At 41.0% G+C, this 9,604-nt stretch overlaps 1 non-coding gene across 1 annotated transcript; it reads right to left on the bottom strand.

Moving 5' to 3' along the window:
* Positions 1-9,232: 9,232 nt before the first annotated feature.
* LOC128567006 (U6 spliceosomal RNA) lies at positions 9,233-9,339 on the bottom strand. The gene has a single exon (XR_008374683.1). It is a non-coding gene; the product is annotated as a U6 spliceosomal RNA (small nuclear RNA).
* Between the last annotated feature and the right edge of the window lie 265 nt (positions 9,340-9,604).

The following is a 9,604-nucleotide window of genomic DNA, read 5'->3' as shown; positions in this document are numbered from 1 at the left end:
AAGTTCCCTAATTGACTGTTTCAGTTCCTTCAGCTCTGCTATATCCTTTTTATATTCTTCATATCGTTCATCTCTTATTTGATTCTGTTTTTGGATTTCCTTTTGGTTATTTTCCACTTTGTTAGCAGTTTCCTTCATTGTTTCCATCATTTCTTTCATTGTTTTCATCATGGGTATTCTAAATTCCCTTTCTGTCATTCCTAACATTTCTTTATAGGTGGAATCATCTGCAGTAGCTACCTCATGGTCCCTTGGCGGGGTTGTTCTGGACTGGTTCTTCATGTTGCCTGGAGTTTTCTGCTGATTCTTCCTCATGAGTGATTTCTTTCATCTGTTTCCTTGCCCTAATTTTCCTTTCACTTCCTCTTGCTCTTTAAGTTCTCGTGCCTGTGGACTAAGGGTTTGATGAGTCCTTTTGGTACAGGACCAGAAGGGTGAGAAGGTTGATGAGTAAGAAAGGGATGAAAGAAAGGAGGACCGAGTGAAAAGAAAAAAATAATAGAGAAAGGAGAGAGGGTTGGTAAAAGGAATATTGACAAAAAGAAAAGAGGCACATAAAGAGGGAGACAGAGCAATATAGGTGTACAGTAGGGTACTTTGACACAACCTTAAAAAAAACTCACCTTCTGGGGGTGCCCAGTTGGGTGGTTCTCTTGAGGTCAGCAGCTCCTTGCTAACCTGATCAGACACAGTACCCCACCTCCACCAAGTAGAGAGGAAAGACAAAAACGCTATAAATCAAACCAAAACAAGCAAACAGAAAACTTTACAGGATAAAATTGGGTGAAAAACCAAATAATAGCAGTAGAAACACTAGCAAAAATGAAGTTCCAGTTATTGAAAAAGGCAGCAATGGGAAATTATAATTAAAAGAAAAAATGAGAAAAAGATCTGTACGGAAAAGGTTGAAATTAAAAAACAAAACATCAACAACATCAAAATAAAAAACAAACAAAAAAAAAATCAACCAAAAACAAAGCAGTATGTATATGTTGTTGAATATTGTCTGGGCAACACATGGTCTTCTGGGGTATGAGATGTTAATCACAGTTCTGATATGACTGGAGGCTGCTGATTTCTCAAACCCAGCAGGTAGACACCCTAAATCTCTCTTTAGCCCACTTAAAAGGCACTTTGAACTTGTAAACTTGCTGAGCAGAAGCTTTCCCAGGAAAGTGCTTGTCGCTGGAATCATTGCTGAAGTGGCTATCGACTTACCCAGTGTGCCAAAACTGGTCTCACTCTGTCCCTGAGGGTTAGGGCTGCAAGGCGACTCAGACCCCACCCTTAGGCTACTCATTCGCTAGGTTACCAGCTCCCACCCGATTCTAGCTCTGCGACCCTGAGGGTGGAGCTTGCCGGGGCAGATCACTCACAATGGCTCCCTGTGGCCCACAGCCAAACACTATTAGCTCCATCTGGCTCAGCAGCTCAGACTGGGGCCCTAGACAACGGCCAAAATTCTTCGCACTCCCGCTGAGGCTCTCCCCAAGGCAGTTCAACTGAGTGCCAAGTCCAAAGACACCAAAACAGTTCACAGGTAAGGCCTTGCCAGTTTGCAATCTCGCTGCTACTGAACTTACAGTTGCCAGCAAGTTTAGACAGACTGAACACACGTGACCACTTGCTGGTTTTCCACTGTTTTATTCCTCCTCTTGGGGTCCAGAAGTCTCTCGCTGACTCCGTGTATCCTCACAGGGGTGATGATAGGCAGATCCCACCAGCCAGAGATGCCTGGATTCCTATCTCCCCAGACTCACGGTGCCCAGATGCAAGGAAGCTGTTACTCGGCCACCATCTTGCTCTCCTTCCAAGTCATCTACTCTTAATTAAAGCCCTCATCTTCTCATAATCTGTTACAAAAGGCTCTCCGTTTCCTCTTTGCCTCTTTCACGCTATTGCTGTAATGAATTTTTGCTGTGGGAATGTGAGTTTGTAGTTTCACTGGTCAAAATCCTACTGAATAAAAATCTGCACATTACATGAGAACCTTCGTGGCCAAGTCTGTTTGTCTGCGAGACCCTTCATGGCCAAGTCTGTTCAGACTCCTCCATTACTGCTGCTGTTATGTTCTACAGAGACCCTCGGTGGCCAAGTCTGTTTAGACTCCTCCGTTACTGCTGCTCTTACTTTCTGCAGCTACGCGAAACTACACACAACACTTAGCCTCTCTGCTGTGCTGTGTTACACTTTCGTGCCTTTACTTTCTCCGTCTGTCTTCCTGGACTGTAAGTTCAAAAGCCATCAAGTCTTTCCTCATTTCTCCCTTCTAGCATTATTGGCCTCTAATTTAGACTGTGTTTTATAAAAGTCTTACAAACATAACTAAAACTGGGTTTCCAAATTACTTTGCCCATAATAAATACTTTGTAATTGAAAGACTGTATCAAATAAAGAATACTTTGAAAATTGGAGCTATTTGTGTCTCACACATATTACCAGAATATTTAGCTAACCAAGTATTCTGTTTCTTGTAGTATGAATTTATTCTGTCTCAGAAATGAACTAATGGTTTTTTAGAAAGTGCAAAACATTCTGCCATTTCTTAACAAATATGTATTAATTATTAGCTATATGCTGGATATTGTTAAATACTGGAAATGAAATACAGTTAAAACACGTTCATTCTTGTTTTTTTATGTATTTATGTATGTGAAAAACACCAAAATTACGCAGCATAGTAATCATAGACATGAAGATGTATATCAAACCTTTTTTTATGTGCTGGCTAAGTGCTAGCACTTTACACACACTATCTCGTTTAATCCTTCATCTCTTCACAAAGCACCGGTGTTGATTTCTTCACTTGACTGTTACAGAAGTTGAGACTTAGGTTAACGTGTTTAAGGTTACAGTGAGGTTGACTCTTAGTTTGTGTGCCTATGAAGTCCACAGTGCAAATCGTGTTTGTCACCATTTTTCTGGAATCATTGAAATAGTTTTCCAAAATGAAAATGAGCATGTCTAGAAGAGGCTCAGAGATTGCTATTTAACCACACTGTAATCTCACTTTGCTTAAAAATTGTAACATTCAACAATTCTACATAAACACTTGCACTTGTAGACTCCTTTTTGGTGAATATACATATTTATAGCAACAAAAAAGAATTGTGAACATTTGAGAAGTGGATTTCTGGCCCTATTATCTACTTTGCTATATAAAGGATGTTATAATTTTGTTACTGGATGTAGAACACTGGCCAGGGTTGGCAGACAAATGCAGAGAGCCAGTTTTTGGCATAAGTCTCTGGTTTTCTGGCAAAACTTGTTAGCAATGTAAAAGCTGTTATTGAGAGCATATTGTGATGATACATCATGTCAATATTTGTTTGGCTGAGTAACACTTGGATTTAATAAATTAATTCTTAAGTGCACCAGTTTACAACTGACGAGCTGTTTTAGAAATAAACTATGTAATGTTTGTCAGTGCCACAAACATTTTGACAAGTCTTAAATAGAGATGCTCTGATTTTTTAGATAAGTGTATGGATGGATTAGGACTTTTTGAATTATCCTCAGGTGTAGGAATGAGACACAGAGACAAGGAATGAATAAATGAGTGACTCACAGAGGTAAATTACCGGGTTACAGAGAGGGTCATGCTGTATTGTGGGAACTACAACTTCCTATGCTGTATCCTTGAGCAGATTTGTATCTCAAGACAATGGAACATGGAGGTTTCAGAGGGATGTGGGCACCAGGACAGATCTAGTGGTTTGCTGTTAATCACATATACCTGTTCAGTTTAATCTTGAACTTTCACAATCCTGCTGTTTAATTGGAGTAGGGAGCAGGAAAAAGTAAGGGACTCCACTCAACAGAGTTTATTACTAAAGGCTTAATTGGAGATGCTTCCCAATATGGAAATAAAAATGTTTAAAATATTTTGATTTAATCTTTAAATTAAGCCAGCTCTTTGTTACCTGTGAAAGGATCATATCTGTATTCACAGAAATATGAAGAAATTTGGGAAGAAATATCTAAATTGTAACCCCTTTCCCTGCTATTTTCTGGTAAGATTATATTTCATAGGAACTTTAATAAAGTAAACCAGATTCTAAGGATGCCATACTCTGGTTGTAAACAAATAAATAAATATTAAATTTCAATTTATTATCTCTTGCTTTGTACAGTTGACCCTTGATCAGTGTGAGGGTTAGGAAATGTGCGGTCAAAAATCTGCAAATAACTTGATTACCCCCAAATTTACTAATAACCTGTTGACTAGAAGCCTTACAAATAACAGCCAATTAACACATTATTTTATGTATTACATACTATATTCTTAAAAGAAAAGAAAACATTACATGTTAGGAAAATCATAAGGAAGTTATATTTACTTTTCATTGAGCAGAATAGGGCAGTCCTAAAGGGCTTCTTCCTTTCCTCCTCTTCACCGTGGGTAAGTAGTCTCTGGAGAAGGAAGGGGAGGGCTTATCTTTGCGGACTCAGGGATGGCAGAGGTTGAAAATCTGCATGTAAGTGGAGCCGCACAATTCCAACTTGTTTTGTCCCTACCTCCTTCATTACCTACCTTGATTCCCACCACTTGCACACAGTCTCTTGTTCTGAAAGGCCGCGAGTCCCTTGAAGACTTGCCTAAAATGTGCTCACTTTCTTTACTCCCTTTTGTAGCATTCTTCACATTTGGCCTTGTAGCTTCACCTCATCCTCTGTCTAGATGGCTTTGAATTTCTTTCTATTTTGAGTGTGGGATTTATTTTTTTCTTTGATCAACTCTTAATACCTTTGCTGATTTCAAACAGTCACACACATCATCTCCTATTTAATAATGAGTTTAAACTGGCCCTTCCAATTATAGCGACTGAAAAACATTCTAGAGTAAGAAAGAAGTTTTCCTATGTCGTCAAATGCAGCAGGACTTGAGTAAACCCATAATTAATTAGTAGATCTTCCTCATTATGCATTCGTAGTTCTGAAGCAGTTGTCAGGATTTCATGTGTGAGCAAAATACATAGAGGTCAGTCTTCCAAGAGTAATTAACATCACCACTACTTTCAGTCATTTCATATCTTGTATTAAAATGAGTAATAATTTTTGAGGGTTATATAGTTTACAGATAATGAGTGCTATAGCATTATAAAGGATTATTGAAGGCTGGGGCTATGTAAATGACCTTACGACAGTAGGGATGATTTGAGCAGAAGCTTACGGAGAAGGCCTGTGGGAAGGGTTCATGGATTGAGTCAATAAGAAAGTTTTGAGCACTTACTATGTAGCCAAACATCTTAGGCTTCAGAGACAGAGTAGCGAGTAAGAAAAAGTGCCCCTGCCCTCATGCAGTTTCCAGAATAGGGGCGAAAGACAGGAAATAAGTGATCAATAGAATGTCAAGTGCGACACAATCTAAAAAGTCAAAGCATGGCATTTTAACTAAGGTGTAAGGAGTAAGTACAATTTTAGGAAAGATGATGAGGTGTGCTCATATGTAACTGTGTGAGAGAGAATAGTCCAAACAGTAAGAAAATAAAACACAAAACGCCTTGTAGAAAAACTCCAAAAAAGTCCAGTTGGTTCATGCAGTCTGAGCGAACTTGCCTCCAGGCTCCTGGGGTACCATCTTGCACAGCCAATGGGAAGAACATGGAAGAGGCCAGTGTAATTCAGTTGAAGGGATGGCTAGGGGCCAGGTCTGTAGGAACAAAGCTGGAAGCCAGGAGCCCAGTTCAAGAGATTTTGCAGCAAGAGGTAATGATTAATTCAACCAGAGTGACAGGAGTGCTGAGATGTCATTGACTGAGGCTGTACTCTGGACTGTAGACCTGAGGGTGTTGCAGGAAGACAAGCCCCAAGAGAGAGAAAGAGCACCCAAACACCATGTTTATAAGAGGAAGGGCTTTATCCACCAGCCAGGAGCTTATGGCATAGAAGAATTCCAAATGGCCGCACTTCCCGACTGGCTTGGTCTTTCCCTTTTTATTGACAGTCAAAAAGTTTCAACCCACAGGTACTCTTCTCATTGATCAGTTTGAATCAAGTGGGAGATGCTATTCCAGCTCCTACAGAACTATGGGATTTCACAGAACTTGGAAATTTCCAAGTTCCAGGAAGTTACGTTTACAAATTCCCAAGAGCTGAGTCCCCATGGAGAGGACCCTGCAGGTGTATCCTTGTGGTCTCCTTGAGAAGACCTGTTCTCCTAGACCTCACCCTTCTCAGGTGTCCTCTCCCAAGGGGAGTAGGGCACCGGTCTCACATACCGAGGATGGCAGGTTCAAACCCGGCCCCAGCCAAAACTGCAACAACAACAAAAAAAGGATTTCCTGATTGTGCGCTGGGTGTGAGAGAAAAAGAAGAGTAAATGCTGCATCTACATTTTTGGCTGAACCAGTAACTGGTTTTGTGATTTGGTAGATGGGAAAGGTTTGAGAAAGAACATCTTTGAGGGAGAGGTGGGGCTTGCATTAAGAGTTTGGCTTTGGATTCCTAAAAGGTAAGTAAACTCTAAAGGAGCAACAGGCCACCTATTCTAGGCTTTACTGCCCTTAACAGCTGACGTTGTGTCGGTTTAACCGAAGTTTAACTTTTAACCTTAAGTGTTTAACTTTCCTAGCTCATGGAATCTATCCTCAAAGTAAATTTATCTGTGTCATCTAAACTTTTAACATCTGTTGTTCGAGGAAAGTTCTCCCTCTGTCCCTGGATAAAAACTGAGAAAGCCCAGGCAGCCTCCTAGCTTTTCATGTCACCATTAAGTACTAAAAAGAAAAAAAAAATTATCAGAATTTCAGTCCTGAAACTTGAAAATTCAGAACCATAATCAGTGCTTCCAACTTGATCCCCAATCTCATCACTTCTCCTCCCTGCCTGGAGATGTGCAGGGAGACTGGATGCCAGCAGTTCAATGCAGTCCATGGAGTTCTCAGGGATGAGGCCCGGGATGAAGTCGAGGAGGCCCAGGCCCTTGCTGGGAGTGCAGCTGAGGAGGAGGCTACAGCCCAGGGAAGGGTCCTGCCCCTGTACAGCCTTCACTTCTTCCACTCCCTTTCCCTGTTGCTGCCCCTAGTTTCTGTGCTAGGAGTTGAGCAAGAGCAGAGGTAGGTGCTAAGGGGAACACCAAGTCCTCCTCACAGGCTGGCGGGTGCTCTCTGCTCTGTGCCCTGACTGTGCACCTGTGTGGTTGTCAGGACGCGCCTCCGTCATCTCACTCGCTCGTCTGGATGAGAGCGGACGAGATCGGGGTGTTCATCACTGTTTCCCAGACACTGAGTTTTGAGTTCCAGCTCAGATTTCTCTACCTAGCAGATTCTATTGGCAATGCAGGCAAATTTATTGTATGAATCTAATAGAATCCCATGAAACTTACCATGTATTCCACGTATTAATTCCGTATCTTTTGATCTTTAATGTTTGCTTGTCAGTGACGAGGCAGTTCCTCATAGTCCACTGGGTTTCTCAGTCACAGGCTCCCAGTGCCCTCCACAGGCCGTGTGCAGGAGTCACAGGGTGGGTTCCCAAGCGTCCTGCAGCTCTGCTTGCTGGGCCCAGGTCGGGGGAAGAGCTCCTGAAGCTTTTCTTAGTGGTAGAGTTAGACTCTTAAAATAGGTCTTCCCAAAGAAAACTTCTTCACAAATTCCATCCCTTGAATTACAAACATTTTATGCAATCAATCACCAATTAAATTATGCAAGTTTGTTTTGAAGGGTTTTTTTTATTATTATTTTTCACATTGCCGTGTAATTATGTGTGGGCTTAGAGGCTTGACAAAATGTTTACAACCCCTTACATTTTAAATGCATCATCTCCGTTAATCTTCACAACAAAATTGAATCTAGGTTTGGAGGGTCAGAGAGTGAAGTAATCTGGATCTTATCCCAGAGCTAATAAAAGATGGCCAAAAAGGTTTTTGTACTGAAAATTTTAAGGGTGACTCTTATCTACCAAGTTGAAATTTTTCTATTCCTCTATGCAGGCATTCACTGATGATACAAAGTTGAGTTGCCCTTAGAAGTTCAAAGTCCATGCTCCTGAAGCTCGGGAAATCAGGCAGGCAGGCAGAACTTTCTAGCTGCTTCAGCCATCTCTCGTAGGTCTCATCGGATGTTCTCAGCTTTTGCCTGAGTTGTGAGAAACCTCCATTACTGCTTTCTACTCAAACAACTGTAGCCTTGGTTGGATAATTCAGATGGCAGCTAGTAAACAGCAGAAGACCCTCCAGAGGACCAGTGAGGCCAAGATCCTTGGATTTGGAGACAGGTCGTATCCCTGTAATAAACATGTGAACTAACAAAAAAAAGAAAAAGAAAAACTGTAAACTGTAAAACAAAAAGGCAAGGCCACGTAAACATGAAAGAGGTAAAGGCTCCATCTTTCTTTAAGGCTGCATAATATTCCATGGTGTACATATACCACAATTTATTAATCCATTCGTGGGTCGATGGGCACTTGGGCTTTTTCCATGACTTAGCAATTATGAATTGGGCTGCAATAAACATTCCGGTACAAATATCTTTGTTGTGATGTGATTTTTGGTCTTCTGGGTATATGCCCAGCAGAGGAATTACAGGATTGAATGGCAGATCTATTTTTAGATCTCTAAGTGTTCTCTATATATCTTTCCAAAAGGAATGTATTAATTTGCATCTTACAAGGGTATATGCGAAACTTAGTAAATGTGGAATGTAAATGTCTTAGCACAATAATTAAGAAAATGCCAGGAAGGTTATGTTAACTATTGTGAAAATAATGTGTCAAACGGTCTATGAAACTAGTGAATGATGCCCCATGATCATATCAATGTACACAGCTATGATTTAATAAAAAAAAATAAAAGGCAAGGCCATGGAGCAGTGCCATAACCAGACAGAAGAGAAGCTCAAAAGCAGAGCTTAGAGTTCAGGAATGAAGATGGAAGAAGGGGTCAGAGACCCCATGGGTGATGGACAGTCATGGTCATGTACTTGGCGGTATGAAGCGCCTGGAGAGGCAGATACATTGGTGTAGATGTGTTCCAGGGAGTACTGAGAAATCAGACATTTAATTTGACACAACTGCAGTCTGATCCAAGAAGCAGAAGGAAACTGGAAGTGCAGGATGTGGTCTGTTCAATGCCTCCTGGTGGGAATTAAAGACCCACCCTAGGGAGAAGATTAAATAGGTTGAATAGTGTCAGTCATGACAGATACATATGCTGGCAGAACAATTATTCTTTATAGATACTTCACTGAAAATAAGCTATAAGTGTCTGAAGAAACTTTTTTTTTTTTTTCCAAAAAATATGGAACGCTTCACGAATTTGCGTATCATCCTTGCGCAGGGGCCATGCTAATCTTCTCTGTATCGTTCCAATTTTAGTATATGTGCTGCCGAAGCGAGCACTGAAGAAACTTTTCAATTGAAATTTCCTAACCCCAGTGAGAACAGCCCACATCAACAAGTCCCAAAGTTGCAGGTGCTGGCACAGATGTGGAGAGAGGGGAACACTTTTACACTGTTGGTGGGACTTCAAACTAATACAGCTTCTATGGAAAGAAGTATGGAGAATCCTCAAGGAACACACATTGGACCTCCCATTTGATTCCACAATCCCGTTGCTAGGCATCTACCCAAAAGTAAAAGAAATCATTTTATCATAAAGAGTCCA

Source organism: Nycticebus coucang, chromosome 15 (genome assembly GCF_027406575.1).
Source record: "Nycticebus coucang isolate mNycCou1 chromosome 15, mNycCou1.pri, whole genome shotgun sequence".
In the NCBI taxonomy this organism is placed as follows: Eukaryota; Metazoa; Chordata; class Mammalia; order Primates; family Lorisidae; genus Nycticebus; species Nycticebus coucang.
The sequence above is the reverse complement of the archived record's forward strand: the minus strand, read 5'-3'. Positions and strand labels throughout refer to the sequence as shown.